Genomic DNA, 15,941 nt, shown 5'->3' with positions numbered 1-15,941 from the left:
TCCCCCTCACATCCTCCACCTGATGAAGTGATGGAGACAGTCCATGCACCAGCCCTGGTTTAGGGTCTCTCAGCAAACTCCATCAAGGGAAGGGCCCTTGAGCAGCATCCAAGTTAAAGTCTAAAGCCTATATGTGACAGATGAAGATGCTGGGGCTCAGGGAGCAGAAGGGACTTGTCCCAGATCACAAGGCCGGTGACTGTCCGTATCAGGAGCCTCCCAGTCTCACCTTCACCACTGCTCCACACGGATGGGTGAACATTTATATAACTGAAGACTGGAACTCACTGAAGGAGGATGGCTAATGGAGGCATAGGGTCTCACCCAGCAAGCCCCATGAGGGCAGGAACCATGTCTATTTTTTTCAGTAGGGTAAATCCCACACCCAGCCCTCTGCCTGGCACATAGCAGGTGCTCAGAAAACACGAGGGGGCTGTTACTGCCAGGTTCAGGAGGACGATCACTTCTTGGAGGGAGGGAGGGCCCTGGGCTGGTGCAGTGGCTTCCATCTGTATTTGCTGAAGTCTTTTTCAAGCGGGGTGGTAGATTTTCGGCTGTTGGTTATATTATTGCCTATTTTGTTGTCACTCTTTGGTTGAAATATTTTTTAAAATTTAAATATATTTGTTAAATACAGGAATAAATCTTTTTTTTATTATGTTATGTTAGGCACCATACAGTACCTCATTAGTTTTTGATGTAGTGACCCGCGATCCATTGTTTGCGTATCACACGCGGTGCTCACCGCACTAGTATCCCTTTAACGAGTATGGTTTTCTCTTCTGCGAACAGAACACTGTGCTACAGCTCAAGTGACCTTAACCGAAGAGGAAGAAATGACACCCCAGCTGGGGGTCTCCTCAGCTTGTCATCTCTCCCTCCACTTCCAAAGCCTAGGGTACTTGTTGGGGGGGGGGGGGTGAATCTGAGCACGACTGAGGCCTACCAGGGCAAAGGGGGCATCTCGAAGCTGTTCATGGCATCATTGGCGTAGCTCACATAAACCGAAGCGATCTGAGAAGATCACGGGCCATGGTTTGGATAGAACACCTTCAAACTTCCCCACTGTTCAGTTTTCATATTTTTTTCCAATTTTTTTTTTTTTTTTGCCACCAGAATTTTATAATAAACATCCTCTGTACACACATCTTTGCAGACTGGTGCTATTGTTCCATAGGCCAGGTTCCCAGAAATGGGACCACGGGTCGAAGGGTATGTGTGTTTTGCGTGGGAATAGCTATGGGGCCTATTGTTTGCGGCATCTTCCTAAGAATGAGCCATGCGATTTTCACTCACTGGTTTTGATTCTGTCCTGAAGACACACCTCCAACCCCTCGTCTCCAGGACAATCCCCTGGATGGTTGAGGACAGTCTTCTCTTCCTTAGTTTCCTCAAATGTCCCCCTGATAATGGGGTTACATGTCCCCTGTGGCTGATCCCTCTGGGGTGAGCTCCTCCCCATTGAAAGACAGGCGGAGAGGGACAGAAGCTTTTCTGATCCGAGTAGGTAGGGTTCTGAGTCCTTCTCTTCAGCTCCCCCCAAGCCACAACAGGCCTTCCTGAGAAAAAGACCCACCAGCCAAATCCTACCCCCACGTAAGAAAATGGAGCTCATTCTTCAATTAGGGAAAATGCCAATGACTTCGGAGCTGGACAAACCTTCAAGCATCTTCGAGCTCAATGCCTTATTTTACAAATGAGCCCTGGAGGGCAATGACCAGCCCAGGTTCACACGTGGGGTGTGGGAGCTGGGAGCCGGGTCACCGGGGGGTGCTTGGCTCCAGCTCTCTCTGCCTGCTGGTCCCTAGGAACCGTTTTACTAGAAAGGCACAGTGTAAATATTTTGCTAAGGAGCCAAGAGAGGAAACTTACCCAGGCTGAGCAGCCCTGTGCTGGGCGCTGGCCACGGACACAATGCTCAATGAGGGCCATTATCTGGGAAGGGAGGGCTGTTTGTTCAGCTTCGGGACAGTGCCAGAGCCCGGAGCCACCACGCTTGCCACTCTGGCTGCCACACACAGAAGAGTCTCCTTGCACTCAGCAGACTCTGTGGTTATGCAATGCTGGGCCAGAAGGTTAACTCTCCCCAGACGGGAACCAAGCCTTGCTCCTTCCTGCCTGAGCGTGTCCATCTGAAAATGGTCAAAATTCAGGGCCTCCATCTTTGCAGAAAACATTCTCAGGCCCTGAAACGGCTGGTTTATTCCAAAGGGTATAGTGAGTCCATCCGGCACATTCCTACCAAGGCCCTGGGCCCGAGCCACGGTGACTGCCCACTGCTTCCCAGGCATCACTCACGGGCCTCCCGGCCTGCTTCCCAGGAATCAGTGCTCCTGCCGACTCAGGCCTGGCACGCTCCTCCAGCCCCTCCACCTCTGTCAGTGGTGCTGGTCGAGCACCCCCCTTTCTTAAACACGAGGGCTACCACCCCGCATTCACAAAGCCTCCCCCAACCACCCAGCCATCAGTCCTGGAGCTCAAGGAGTGAGTTTTCAAAACAAAAGAGATCTTGGATGTAATCCCTCCAACTGCTCCATTTTCCAGACGAGGAAACTGAGGCTGGGGGGGGAGGGGCGTTGACTAGTCTGAGAGCAGACTGGGTCAGTGCGACTGTCAGTAGGGCTCTCTTCCCCTAGACTCTCGCACACCTCACATCCCAGACACTTCCCAGAACCCGACCACTTCCCACCGTCTCCACAGCCACCAGCCTGGTTGGCAACACCATCACCTCCTGGTGACGACATCAGCCTCCCAGCTGGTCTCCTGTCCTGCCCTGGCCTCCTGCAGTGCCGTCTCCACACACAGCGAGGGTGGGCCTTTCAGACCATGCAGCAGACCTCCAAGGACTTCTCAGTTATCTGCCCACCTCCTGTCCATCCCCTCTCCAGCCTCCTCTCCTCCTAGGCCTCCACCCCCACCCCTCCAGCCACACGGGCGCCCTCAGGGTCCCCCCACGTGATCACACCTCTGCCTCAACACTTTTCCCCAGAGAGCACGGTGCTCACTCCCTTAGCCCTCAGGTCTTCGCTCAAATGCCACCCTCCGAGGCCCACCCTGACTGCCTGGTTCCTTGTCTTTCCTGGCTCACCTCGCCACACATAAGGTACTTCACAGGAGTACAAGATAACACCTGCCTATTTATTTTACAGATAATATAAAATATACAGTCTGTGGCAAGGGGACAAAATGGGTGTCTATTTCCCCTACCACAGTGGAACTCCAAGAGGTAGGAATCTGCATCTTGTCACCTAGAATGGTATGTGGCACCTTCGGGTTAGGCATGGCTGGTTTTAAGGAGGATCCATCTCTGAGGATGGATGACAGTGATGGCGGTCCTCGTGTTGCTGTGCCAGAGCCCACGTGAGTCAGGAGTGGGGGGAGGGGACGAGTTTGGTTGCACAGGCAGGGTCAATGGAAGGAGAGGCTCTGAAGGCTCCAGGGAGGCCAGCTGAGAGGCTCTATGCTTAGGGCCTGATGGGGGGTGGGGGGGGACGCCAGACCCGGGCGTCAGTGCCTCCTCAGCCCGGCCCAGGCAGGGCTGCTGCAGAAAAGCCGATTCCCAGAGGCAGCCACAGAGAGGTGCCACTGAGGCACGGCCGGCCCTGCCCTGCTCTCGGGTACCTTGAGTCTACAAGTCCCCAAACCTCTCTATCACTTTAAAAGCTCTCCAGTGGGAGACTCACAGGCCCCGCCGGGCTTGGGGGCCTCCGCTGAGCTCCTCTGCACAGAGCTTTATTCCCGCGGATAAATATCTGCGGGGTGAATTAAGAGAGAGGTGGAAGGGAAGGGGCAGGAGCTAAGATAGACCCAGGAGAGGAGACAAAGGCTGGGAGCCACAAAGCGATCCCAAGGAAGCCCGCCAGCCAGAACCCAGGCAGAGACAGAACGGCTTGTCCCGACAGGTGGCACAGGCGGTTCCAGCTCGCACTTGCTCTCCCACACCTGCAGCTACGCTGGTCGGAAGCACAAATCTCCAGCAAACAGAGACTCGTGATTTCGGTTTTATTTTGATTGACATTTTTATTTACCCACGGCACAGTTTCTTTGAGGTTGGCCGGTTTTATTCTAAAGAGGGGCCCTAACCATGTTCCCGGGTGACTGGCTGCGGACACCTCTCTTCCCAGTGGGCCCCAGACCATACTGACTCCGCTCTCCGCACATTTGTCAGACTCTTACACCAGAGCCTTTTCTTCTAGGGGCGTGTGTGCATCCCTCAGGCTCCGGTCCTTAATCCCCTGCATGTCTCGCTCGCATTTCTCACCCCATCTGATGAGCAGCTCCCACAGATGCACACATCACTGTCCTGCCCCGGAACGCCCCAGGCCCGTGTCTCCAGTGGCGACGGCTCAGCCTGGACAACCGCTGGCCTCTCGAATTCCATATGCTTAAGCACCCACCTCATCGCTTCCCCTCTCCCTCTGGGGGAGCCATTCTCCTACACTCCCAGGCTTGCAGTCTCAAAAGCACCCCACAACCCCACTCTTCTGCCCCCATACCACCCATTCATCCATTCCTAGCCATTCCCTCATTGGTTCAACACTTACTGAGCAAGCACCCTGTGTGACAGGCTATGCTGGGGTCTGGGGACATTCACCATGCCTGTCCCTCCGCCCTCAGTGGAACCTCCAGGACCACCCCAGGCCTGAAATTGTGAGAGGAAGCCAGTCCCACATTTGCAAGTAAGTTACAGAGTGATCTTGGGCAAAACTTGCCTTATCTGAGCTTTGGTGTCCTTCTCTGCTCTCAGGGAAGATTATCCATTCCTGCTTCTCTTCCCCCCAGCCTGGCGGTGACACTCACAGGTGATGTCAATCTAAAGAATGCTTATGATCATCACCTTCAACCATCCTGCAGCCTTCTTCTTCCTACAGACCATGGCCTTATCCCCCCTCCCTGCCTCCTGAGATTGGGCCGTAGAATCTGCATTTTAGAGAAACACTCCAGGCGATTCTGTTGTAGGGAGATGGTTTGTGAACCACACTTGGAGAAATTCTGGCTCACGAGATAAAGTTCAGACTCCCTCTCCATCCCCCCAGTCCCTGAGCAGACCCCATCCTGCTTTCCAGGCACAGGTCCCAGTCTCTCGCAGGAGGGCCCTTCACAGTCACCAGGCTGGTCCGTCTGCTCACCAGCCTGAACCCAGAATTCTTCTCTTGCCATTTCCCCAGCACAGAAAGCCTTCCCGAGCTCCCTCTCTCTGCAAGTCTCTTTCCCACCCTTCGAGGTCCAACTTAAATGACTTCTCCTTCCTCCATAAAGGTCAGAAACACCTTATCGTGGGTACCCCAGTGGGCACATTCCCTGTCATTTCCCTGCCCCTCCTGGGTTGCTGGCTGGCTTCTCACCAGCTCACATCCGAGCTTCCTCTCCAGACTGTAAGCTCCCTGAGGGCCACTGTCCATCCTACAGATCTTTGTGTTCAACAACAATGCTTGCTGAGCATCTATAAACACCTAAACACACACGCAGGGGCACACAAAGGAGGAGGGGCAGAATTCCTGCACGAGGGATGCCCCCTGTGTAGCAAAAACAGAGGGTAATTGCATACCTGCCCAGAGTAGAAATACAGAGAGGGTATCGCAGGGTCCCAGAGCAAAGGTTCCTGATGTCATGGGGGAGGCGATGGCGGGGGGCGGGGGAGGGCAGAGAAGGAGAATCCAGAAGGAAAGAACTCAGGGTAAAGGATTAAAGTGTGAGGAGTCCCTCCTGCACCGAGTTGGGGAGGAGGAGGGAGAGGGATGGAGAACGGGAATGGGCTGGGCTGGGGAAGCTGAGCTGAGGAGCCGGGCTCATCCTGTGGGTCAAGGGTTGGCAGAGCCAGCCCGCCGCCTGTTCTTGTACATCAAGTTTCACAGCCACGCCCATTCCTTTACACACTGTCCATGGCTGCTTGCACGCAGCATACTAGAGGGAAGCAGGTGCCAGAGAGGCCGTGTGGCTCGCAAAGCTTAAAATAGTTACTATCTGGCCATTTCGGAAAAAAGTGTTGCTGCTCGCTGCCATGCACGTGGGAAAGGACCGGTGGATTTTAAGCAGGGGACAGCACGGTCAGATTTTTATCTTCCTATCCCTCTGGGACAATGGAGGGAGGGGCTGGGGCAGACAAGCTGGCAGGAAGGGAAGGCGGGCGGTTGGGAGGTTAGTGTAACTGTCCAGGTGGGGGGTGGATATGATACCACTGCTATTGTTTATCAAGAGATTTCTTAAGAGTCGCCTGTGCCTGCACTGGGCTAAGCCCTTTACACGTATTCCCTCGTCTGCTCTGCACAGCAACTGCAGTTTGTGTTGTTCTCCCTGTCTCACAGATGAGGCACAGAGAAGTGAAGCAACTTGCCCAAGGTCACACAGCTGGTAGGCAGCGGAGCCAGAATGCAAACCCAGCGCCAAACTCAAGGGGGCCATCAGTGCCAAGCTCAAGCATGTTTGCTGGTTGACAGATCCCTTTGAGCTTCCCTGAGAATTCACAGAACACAAACCCTCTACAGGAGAAAATCTTCCCTGAGTCGAGTCAGGCAGGAAGTGGGAGGCAGGAGTGTGGCTATTTTGGAAAAGCGACACGAAAAACCACGAAACTTCCTACCTGTCCCGTTTTGCTCCCATCTGTCCTTGGAAACAAGGCTGCCCCTCTCTTAGATAAAAAGGTGTTTCTCCCCACACCGTGGCTCTGCCGCTGGTGGTGGGAGAGAGCCCTAAGCTTAGCACACGTTCGCTATTTTTAAAGGACTATATAAACAAACAGGGCTATGTAAATAAGAAAAAAAAATGAGGTCACCCTTTTAAAATCTAAAAATGTTCTTTTTCGATGGGGTGAGCAGCAAAACCTCAGAAAGAAAGAACTGGTGCTTTTTTTTATCCCTGAGAGGCCTTTTCCAGCCCATAGTCTCCCGAAGACACGGGGCCGGCCCCTCTCTTCCCGGCACCCACTAGGGAAGGCAGGCAGCCTGGGAGCCAGGACTCCTGGGTTATATTCCTGACTCTGCGGGCCTCGAATGCCCAAAGCTACTGCCCAACCCGAGCCACCACCTGTCTGGGACATTGGTCCCCATCCAGGTCACGCTTGGCATGCTGAGCCGGCTGTCCCCTCTGCCGTCCTGCTCCCTCTCCCCTGGCCCGCACCTGGATCTGCCAAGTGGCTGCAGGGGTCTCTGCCAGCTGCTTAGAAGCCATGTGTGTGTATTCCCTCCATATCCCCCGGCTCCCATGGCTCGCATTTTTCTGCACATCATCTACTCTCCCCACCTTCTTCCAGACCTCTTCTCCCAAGCTGATGGCTGGAAGTCAATAGGGCAGCCCTGGGAGAAGTGTTTAGGTCATCAACAATCGTCAGGAGACAGCCCCGTGTTGGCAGGAGCCCAGGAGGCTTCACTGTTTCCCAAGAACTTCTTCCAGCACTGAGTTGCCCCCCTGCCCTGTGACCCTCTCCCACCGTCAACAGCATGACCCTGCGCCCCCGCCTTCCACACCTTCCCCCTCTGCCTCTCAGCCCCAGCATCCTTGGCTCCGTAAAGCACAGAAATGAGAACCACCAGTATCTGCTGAAGGGGTGTCTTTCAAATGGGGTTCCATGAGGTGTTTCAGAGGTTCTTCAAATGTCACTCGAGAATTTTATTTCAAAACTATAGTATGACTCCTCCTACATAAGACTGCCATGGGAAATGGGTCTGCACATTCAAACGTGTTCTATGGCACATCGCAGTAACACGCCAAGTACACACAGTAGGGGTGGCCGGCTTACCTTGGTTTGTGCAGAACTCAGACAAAAGCCTGGGTAGATCTTGAACTTTGGTATTAAAATACGTCTTCAACTAGAAAGACTGGAGCCCTTTACTGGGCATCTTTATGTTGCTGCTTCTTAAATTCGGGACTACACACATTCACATGAAACCACACAAACAAGTACGCTCTCAAACTTTCCGTGATATGAGAATACGGTATGTGGATTATCACAAAAACGTCATCACTGATTGTGGGCTTCCTGTCTGAGTGTTGTCATAAGAAGGGACTCAAGCAGTCGCTTGATAACTGTCAGTGATACAGACCAGAATTCCCTTCTGCTCCTTCCCCAGTGTCCACATAACATCGAACTGAAGATCATCCTGGGCTGAAGATAAGCTGTCAGAAGTCTGGTACCATTCACATCATCGTATAGATATGACTGAGAATTTTCTTAATACTGCGCAACCAAGCCAAACAAAACAGAAGTAAGAAAGCATGTTAGATGTCATAGTTGGTAAGCGATAAAATGGTTATCTAGAAGAGAGGCCAGCAAAATTGTATAGAGGACCAAAGAGTAAATACCTTTGACTTTGCGGGAGAGGAAGTCTGTCACCATTACTGATCTCTGCCATCAGAGCAGGAGAGCAGCCAGAAATAATGTGGAAATAAATGGCATGATTTTGTCCCAATAAAATTTTATATACAGAACTCAGGCAACAGCCTGGATTAGGCCCACGGGCAGGAGTTTGTCAATCCCTGATCTAGACTCTGAGATTTCAGTGTGTTTATTGATGGGCTTTCATTATAAATAGACGTCAAAATTTTGAATTTAAATGATAAATGTATATTAATAAACAACCACTTGAATCTGTTTTATATTATTGGCATTCCATGGAGGATTTGACTTTTAACAATGGCTTCTAAGACCACAGAAGTTGGCAAACTACTAGCAGAGAGCTTAGCTGCTGAGAAAATGCTTTACAGCCTGTTTTCAAATTAGGTTCATCTTGACTTACTCAGAAATCAGGTGTAGTCTGGAGAGAGCCCCGGTCCAGGGCCCTAGTAAAGTGGGAGGCATGACTCCGCATCTCCCTGTCCTCGAATAATCTCAAACATAGCCGTTCCCAAGCTCACATGTGTGAATGGGCCTCCGCAGCACAGGGGAGTCAGCAATGCCCCCCGAAGGCCGGCATGCAGCTGGCTCCTACCTGGCACACCCACCTGCCCAGGCCTGAGCCCTCTACCGTCCTCAGGTGTGATCTGTTCCAGCCCCCTCCATGGCGGCTGGCGGAGGCTCTGCCAGCCGCGGGTCCATGAGCACCTGGACGCTCCAGAAGCCCTGAGTCAGCACCCCATTAATCACAGAGGCTTTTATTCCCCCAGGGAGAACACAGGAAGGGGCGGGGACCAGATTTCTTGCTGGAACTGACGGGGCTCATTTCCCTCTAGACCAGTCCCATCCTTTAGCGAGTCTCCCATGCAGCTAGCACAGCCCACATAGACAAAAGGAGAATTTAGCAGTGAAGTAGGGGAGGTCAAATGCCAGGTCTGGGGAGGATCCCCCCACCCCCCTGCCCACACCCCCGCCCCATACTCCCTTGATGGTCCTCCCATATCTATTCTTGCAACCCTCAGAGGTTTCTGTTTCCAGCCAGATTCAAGTATTTCCTGCACACCTAGCTAAATAAACCCAGTGCCCTGAGACCACTGGCAGAGGAGACCCACAAAGGCTGTGACATATGCAGAAGGAAACAGCCGCTCAACTGAGGTGTGAGATATCCCAGGGTACCAAGGAAGGGGACCCATTCCTTATGGTGCTACTAATTCCTATTAAAATGTAGACACTCCTGGGAAAGGGTCATTCTTGAAGCTGTTATTGCTTTTCTTCAGGAAGCATCTTGGTGGAGAAGATAGTGCTGGGTCTTTTGTGGCCCGAGGCTAGGCTCCTTCTCGTGGTGTGACCAGCTTTAAATCACTGAACCTCTCTGTGCTCGGTTTCCTTATCTCTGCAAGAAGGATGCCAGAACCAAGATTCCCTTGGGTCTGAGTGGTACTCAGGCTCGTCTATAAAGTGCCAGGCCCCATACATGGTGTTGGTCGCTTTACTTCCCTCTGGCCCTTGGGGACCAGATGGCCATATCAGCTGCTTAGAAGCCATGTGTGTGTATTCCCTCCATATCCCCCGGCATCCCCCTGCAGCAGCCAGGAGGGCAGAGAGCTGGCCGACCCACCTGCAGGAGTCAGAAGAGCTGCCTCCCACCTGGGGAAGTCCCTGCTATGTGTCCAGCACCATTCTAGGGGCCTTCCCTGTATCTGCACAGCAACTGTGTGGCAGGCACCAGCCCTTTCTCATTTACAAGCGAGAAGGATGAGGCAAGGTGACCAAGCAACTTGCCTCCTAAATAGCAAATGCCTCACGAAACCGGTAAGTGCCGGAGCTGGGATTTGAACTCAGGAAGATCCAGCGTCTCCACTATGAAGCACCCCATCAAACCTCTCCTCTCAGAGGGAGGCACAGATGCTCAGTCCTTCTTCCTCAGAATCCAGGGGTGCTTCCTCCACCTCGGCTGGAAAGCCCTGGTCACGGCCTGGGTCTAGTGGACCCATGTGGTGCGTCTGAGCTGTGGGCAGAGGCCTGGGCCCAGCCACCCCGTGGTTCAGGCAGTTACAGTGATGCCATCTTAGAGAGCTGCCTGAGGCCCTGCCCTCCTCTCTGTAAGCAAGAAGGCACGTGGAGGAAGGGGATGAGGCAGCGTTCATGGCACCCAGGCTGCCAAGCCCCCTGGGGACTCATAGCCAAGCGCAAAGACCCAAACACAGGGTGAGCATCACCAGAGCTCCAAGAAAGAGGCCCTGGAGCCCCCAAACATTGGCTGCATCTGAATCAAAATACAGATTCCTGTAACCCCAATCCCGAGAATCTGGTTCAGAGAACATGGGTGGGCCGGGGAATCTACCCCCTGCAACCTACTTAGGTGATTCTGATATACCCCAAAGCCAGACAAAACATCCAAAGACACATTCCCAGCCCAAAGAGCTCTAACCCCACATAGCTAACCTGAACCACCACCTGAACCTAACCTGGAACCACAACACATACCTGAAGAGCCAACTACATAGACACATAGACAACTCTACCGATGCAAGGGCCCCTCCCCAGGCACATTCAGTCAGCATCTCTGGAGGTTGGGGCGCTGCTACCGGAATTTTTAAAAACTTTCTGGAAGATTCTAACGTGTAGCCAGGCCTGAGAACCCGACATCCTTCCAATTCCTCACCACAGGGAGGGTCCTGAAGAGATGCAGCTCAGTCTTCAACACCCACTATGCTCCTCTGAGTAGGGAGGGGGTGGCCAGGGGGCTCCTCAGGCCAGAGCCATCAGAGGGGCAGGCGGAGAGGGGGGCAGAGAAGACGGTGGCCCTCTGGAGTGTGGGCTGGCGTGTGGGGAGGGCTTTGATATCTTGAGAAGAGGTGTTGCCAGGGACAGAAGGGAAACTGAGGAACTAGGAAGACAACTGGGGGAGATGAGGTGGGGCAGGGAAAAATCCTGGCCCTCAAGGTCTCTACTCCTGGCCAAGGAAGTCCTGAGGATTTCCCATTTCCACAGAGGCTCAAGGAAGGTAATAATAATAATAATAATAATAATAATAATAATAATAATAATAATAATAATGATAATAATAATAATAATTTGAAAGAGGAATACCAAGCTCATGCAAAAAAGACCAAAATGGTGCCCCCAGCAAGCATATTCAATGACAGCCCATTTCTTTTTTTTTCCTTTTTTTTTTTTTTTAAGATTTTATTTATTTATTTGAGAGAGAGAATAAGATAGAGAGAGCATGAGAGGGGGGAGGGTCAGAGGGAGAAGCAGACTCCCTGCCGAGGAGGGAGCCCGATGCGGGACTCGATCCCGGGACTCCAGGATCATGACCTGAGCCGAAGGCAGTCGCTTAACCGACTGAGCCACCCAGGCACCCGACAGCCCATTTCTTACCTGTGCTGAAGGCACCACTTTCGATGACCAAAACTAAAACACTGTTCTCTTTGGAAACCAGCGTTCATGTCCACTTCTGCTGCGTGGCCTTCCTCTCATGCTCTGCTCTGCCCTCTGGAAGGGAGAGCTGGCCTGGCCAGTATCTCTTGAGGCTCCGCCATGAACTAGTTAGAGGCTGCCAGGTTGGTGCCTTGAATCCTGCAGGGGACGGTTGAAAAGTACGGTCAAAGAGTTTGCTTGGTCAACTTCCTCAGACACAGAACAATCTCTGCCTGGTTGCAGGAGGCCTAGGCCCCCACAGCGCCTCCCAAGCTGCTTGTCCTGGGCTAGATCCCCACATCCCCTGGAGAGACAGCATGGCGAGGTGGCCCTTGTGCCCTCTTGTATCTTGCCCATGGCACCTAACTTCTCAGAGCCCCTATTTCTCCACCAGTAAGTAGGCAGAATTCCAAGATGGCCCTCAAGGTTTCCTGTCCCCCTGGTGCATGCATGCTGCATAATCCCCAGGACCGTGAATATGGTGCACTTTACTCTCATAATTAGGTTATGTTATAGGGCATGGCTGATCTCAAAACAGATGGTTCCATGGGCTCGACCTAACCAAAAAAGTCCTTTAACAGCAGAATTTTCTCTGGTTGGTAGCAGAAGAGAAAGTTATGGAGATTAGAATCAGGAGGATTTGACTTGTAAGTTTGCTGCCTTGAAGATGGAAGGGCATGTGGAAAGGACTGGGGTCCACCTTTCGGGGTTGAGAGCGGCCCCCTGCTGACAACCAGCAAGAAAACAGGACCTGAGTCCTACCTGGAATCTTGGATTGTACCTGGATTCCCACAACAAGTGAATGAGCCTGGAAAAGCAGAACCTTCCCCCGAGCCTCAGGATGAGAGCTCAGCTCACAGGCACCTTGATTTCATCCCTGAGCAGAGAATCCAGCCTCTCTGTACCAGGCTCCCCACCTCTAGAACCGTGAGCTAAGAAATGAGTGCCACTCAGTTTGAGATGCTTTGTTTTACAGTGAGGGAAAACCAATACCACCAGCACAAGTGATTTATATTCAGGCCTGGGAGAAAATTGAATCCAACAAGTAGACCCAAGAGTACACTGTACTCCCCAAATCACTGAACAGCGCATTCAAGGCCAAAGGCGGTCTGGCTTAGGGCAGGGGCTCAACCATGATTACCGGTCAGTGGATGAATGAGCGAGCACCAGTTTTTATTAGTCAACTTGCTAAGAATGGCAAGTGCCTCCCAGGGTTCTCACGATTCGGCGTTCATGGTCCCACAGCGTGCCCAGTGATCTAGGTCTGGAGTAACCTGCCCACGAGCCTGGGGCACTGTCCCCTTCCTTCTCTGGGGCACTGTGCTTTTTACTAGCACAGCCTTGGAAGAATTAGTCTTCCGGCAACCACATCCCACTGCGGATTCCTCCAGAGCGTGCATGTAGCCAAAGCCACCGTGCTGTCCCCTCGCCGCTGTACCTGCTGCTCTAGAATCCAGCCACCCCGCCCCCCACCCCAGGGCAGCATCACATGACCACACAGGGCCTCCGTCTATCATCTCCCGATTCTGTCGTCCAAAGCATCTGAATTTTTCACCACTCCTTGGTGTTCATCAACCACCCGGCTCTGATAGATCTCAATTATTAATACAAACAGCTGTGCTCCATCCCTCCCCGTGTGGAAGCACTCATTTCTTTTTTTTTTTTTTTTAAGATTTTTTTTTGTTTTAATTTATTTAACAGAGAGAGAGACACAGTGAGAGAGGGAACACAGGCAGGGGGAGAGGGAGAGGGAGAAGCAGGCTTCCCGCCGAGCAGGGAGCCTGATGTGGGACTGGATCCCAGGACCCTGGCATCATGACCTGAGCCGAAGGCAGACGCTTAACGACTGAGCCACCCAGGCGCCCTGGAAGCACTCATTTCTTAAAACATGCCATCCTCTGAACACAGGCCACAATTCCCCAACTCTGAGCCTTGGCTACTGCTACCGCCCTCCCCCTCACAACCATGCCTACCGGGCCAACTCCTGCCCGTCTTTCCTCAAAATGCTCAGCCAGCCCCCCGACAACTGGACGTAAGTCCTGCCTCCCCACAATACCCAGAGTACATTTGTGGTGCCTCTTAAGATAAATAACAATGGGGGCGCCTGGGTGGCTCAGTTGGTTAAGCGACTGCCTTCGGCTCAGGTCATGATCCTGGAGTCCCGGGATCGAGTCCCGCATCGGGCTCCCTGCTCGGCAGGGAGTCTGCTTCTCCCTCTGCCCTCTTCCCTCTCATGCTCTCTGTCTCTCATTCTCTCTCTCTCTCAAATAAATAAATAAAATCTTTAAAAAAAAAAAAAGATAAATAACAATGCCTGCTATGCACAGAGACTCTGGGAGTCTTGCAGGCCCTGTGACTGCTCACACCTTGGCGGGCTCAGTCCAAGCCACTCCCCACCCCTGGAGACTGGGACAGGGTCTCACGCACCGTTGGTGTAGAACAATTCTCTGTAGAACCTCACTGGGTGGCTCATTCATTGAACAGATAACGCATGCAGCACCTATTTTGGGTCAAGCCCAGTAGTAAGTGCTGGGCACGAAAGACTCAAGATTCAGTCCCTGCCTTCAAGGGGACCACAATGGTGGGGGAAGGGGCCAGGAACGAAGGAACGCACAGAGTCTCGGGTTAGAAGCTTAACTACACCCTGAAGGCATAAAGAAAAGAGTGGTTAATTCTGATGGTGTCTGAATGTATGAGAGAAAGAGAGAGTATTTCAAATGGTAAGAAGTGTAGGTAGACAGGAGACCCCAAAGTGGTGGAATGTTTGACAAGTTGCATGCTGCCTGTATGGCTGGAAATGAGGGGGCAAGAGCTGATCAGGGGGAGAACCTGGTATACTGAATGGCCTGGACTCGATCTCACAGTGGAGTGAGGCCACCAAATCATTTTAATCAGTGAGGTAATGCGGTCGGGACCAGAGGTGTGGCTGGAGGGGAGGACCGGATCAGGTGGAGGAAGGTAGCCACTGCCCCCCGCCCCCAACCCCACCAGTGGGGCCAGCACCTCTCGAGCACCACTCCTGCCCTCCAGCAGCAGGTGAGAGAGCCGGGCGGACACACCTGCATCCGGATCACCAGGAAATGTTACACACACCTGAGGTTCTCCACGGCAAACGGAGCCCATGTGTTTACCTCTTCTCCCCTCAACACCAGTGAAATAAAGAGAAATGTTCAAGTAAGAACATCTCTCGGGTAGCACCAGCTGGCCAGCAAGTCTGAGGAAAAGCAGACAAGGAGGAATGATAGAAAATCGAATCAAAGCTAAGCCAGCTTCACCCACCGGGGGCAGGCAAAGGCCCACCTGCCAAATCCCCAGGGAATCCTGCTCAGAGGCAGTGGGAGCTGGGGGCAGGGCCCGCTGGCTGGAATTACTGAAATCCAAGGATAATGAGTGAATCCTTTGGGTTTCCAAAGAGACCAAAGTAGGAAGGAGAGGAGGACAGAAACCACCTGCCCCACACCTCACCGTCTTCATTAGCAGCCCTCTTCTTCCAGGAGACTCTAGCCCTGACAGATGGCTTGACTGCTCATGACAGAAACCTCCTGCAGGATCCATCAGTCCGTCAATCAATAGTTTGTATCCTAAGATTCTTTGAGTCCCTTGCCTTGCCTCAAAATTCCCCCTCACTCTTTCCCTCAGTCCCAGCCTGTTGGATTGTATTCCTTGCACGATCCTGATGAAGCTCCACATTGACGTATCCATTTTCAAGGAGACTTTCAATCCTCAGCAAATCCCGACTTTGCCTGCCTTCTCTGGAGATGCCAAAGCTCCATGGAGGTGATGTTGCCCCTTACCCAAGTGAGCAGCTTTTGTCCCAAAATTTTGAGAATCAAATTGACATTGGACTTGACGTCCTCATCATTAACTGCCAGAGGGCAACAAAGACTGCAGAGCTCTGAGGAAAAAGGGTTAAAAGATCCGTTACTCCGCCCCCTCTCAAAGCCAAAGAGAGAAGTACTAAAAATAGCATGCCACCCACTTATCTCTTCTTAAAACAATTACTCAAGGAATTACTACAATAAAATAAAAACTGTATCAGAATAAGTAATTCAAGAGAGCACAAGACAGGATACACAGGAAACAGTGATGAACAATAAAGTAGAAAAATGTACAGTCAGATCTAAGCCAATGTTGATAATAATGGGCTCATCTCATTGGGAATTAGATACCATTTAATTCTTGACATTAA

At 52.2% G+C, this 15,941-nt stretch overlaps 1 protein-coding gene across 7 annotated transcripts in view; it reads right to left on the bottom strand.

Annotated features, from left to right (window-relative positions):
- Nucleotides 1-15,941, bottom strand: part of HIVEP3 (HIVEP zinc finger 3) — a 449,883-nt gene that overhangs the window by 79,816 nt on the left and 354,126 nt on the right. For all 7 annotated transcript variants that reach the window (XM_064589326.1, XM_064589332.1, XM_064589331.1 and 4 more), the window contains one exon: nt 11,714-11,911. The gene's annotated coding sequence lies outside the window, so the exon portion shown is untranslated. The remainder of the gene's footprint in view (nt 1-11,713; nt 11,912-15,941) is intronic.

Source organism: Mirounga angustirostris, unplaced genomic scaffold, assembly GCF_029215605.1.
Source record: "Mirounga angustirostris isolate CCGP_5_RB_7025 unplaced genomic scaffold, mMirAng1.0.hap1 SCAF_4, whole genome shotgun sequence".
NCBI classification, from domain to species: Eukaryota; Metazoa; Chordata; class Mammalia; order Carnivora; family Phocidae; genus Mirounga; species Mirounga angustirostris.
This window is presented reverse-complemented; position numbering and strand designations above follow the sequence as displayed.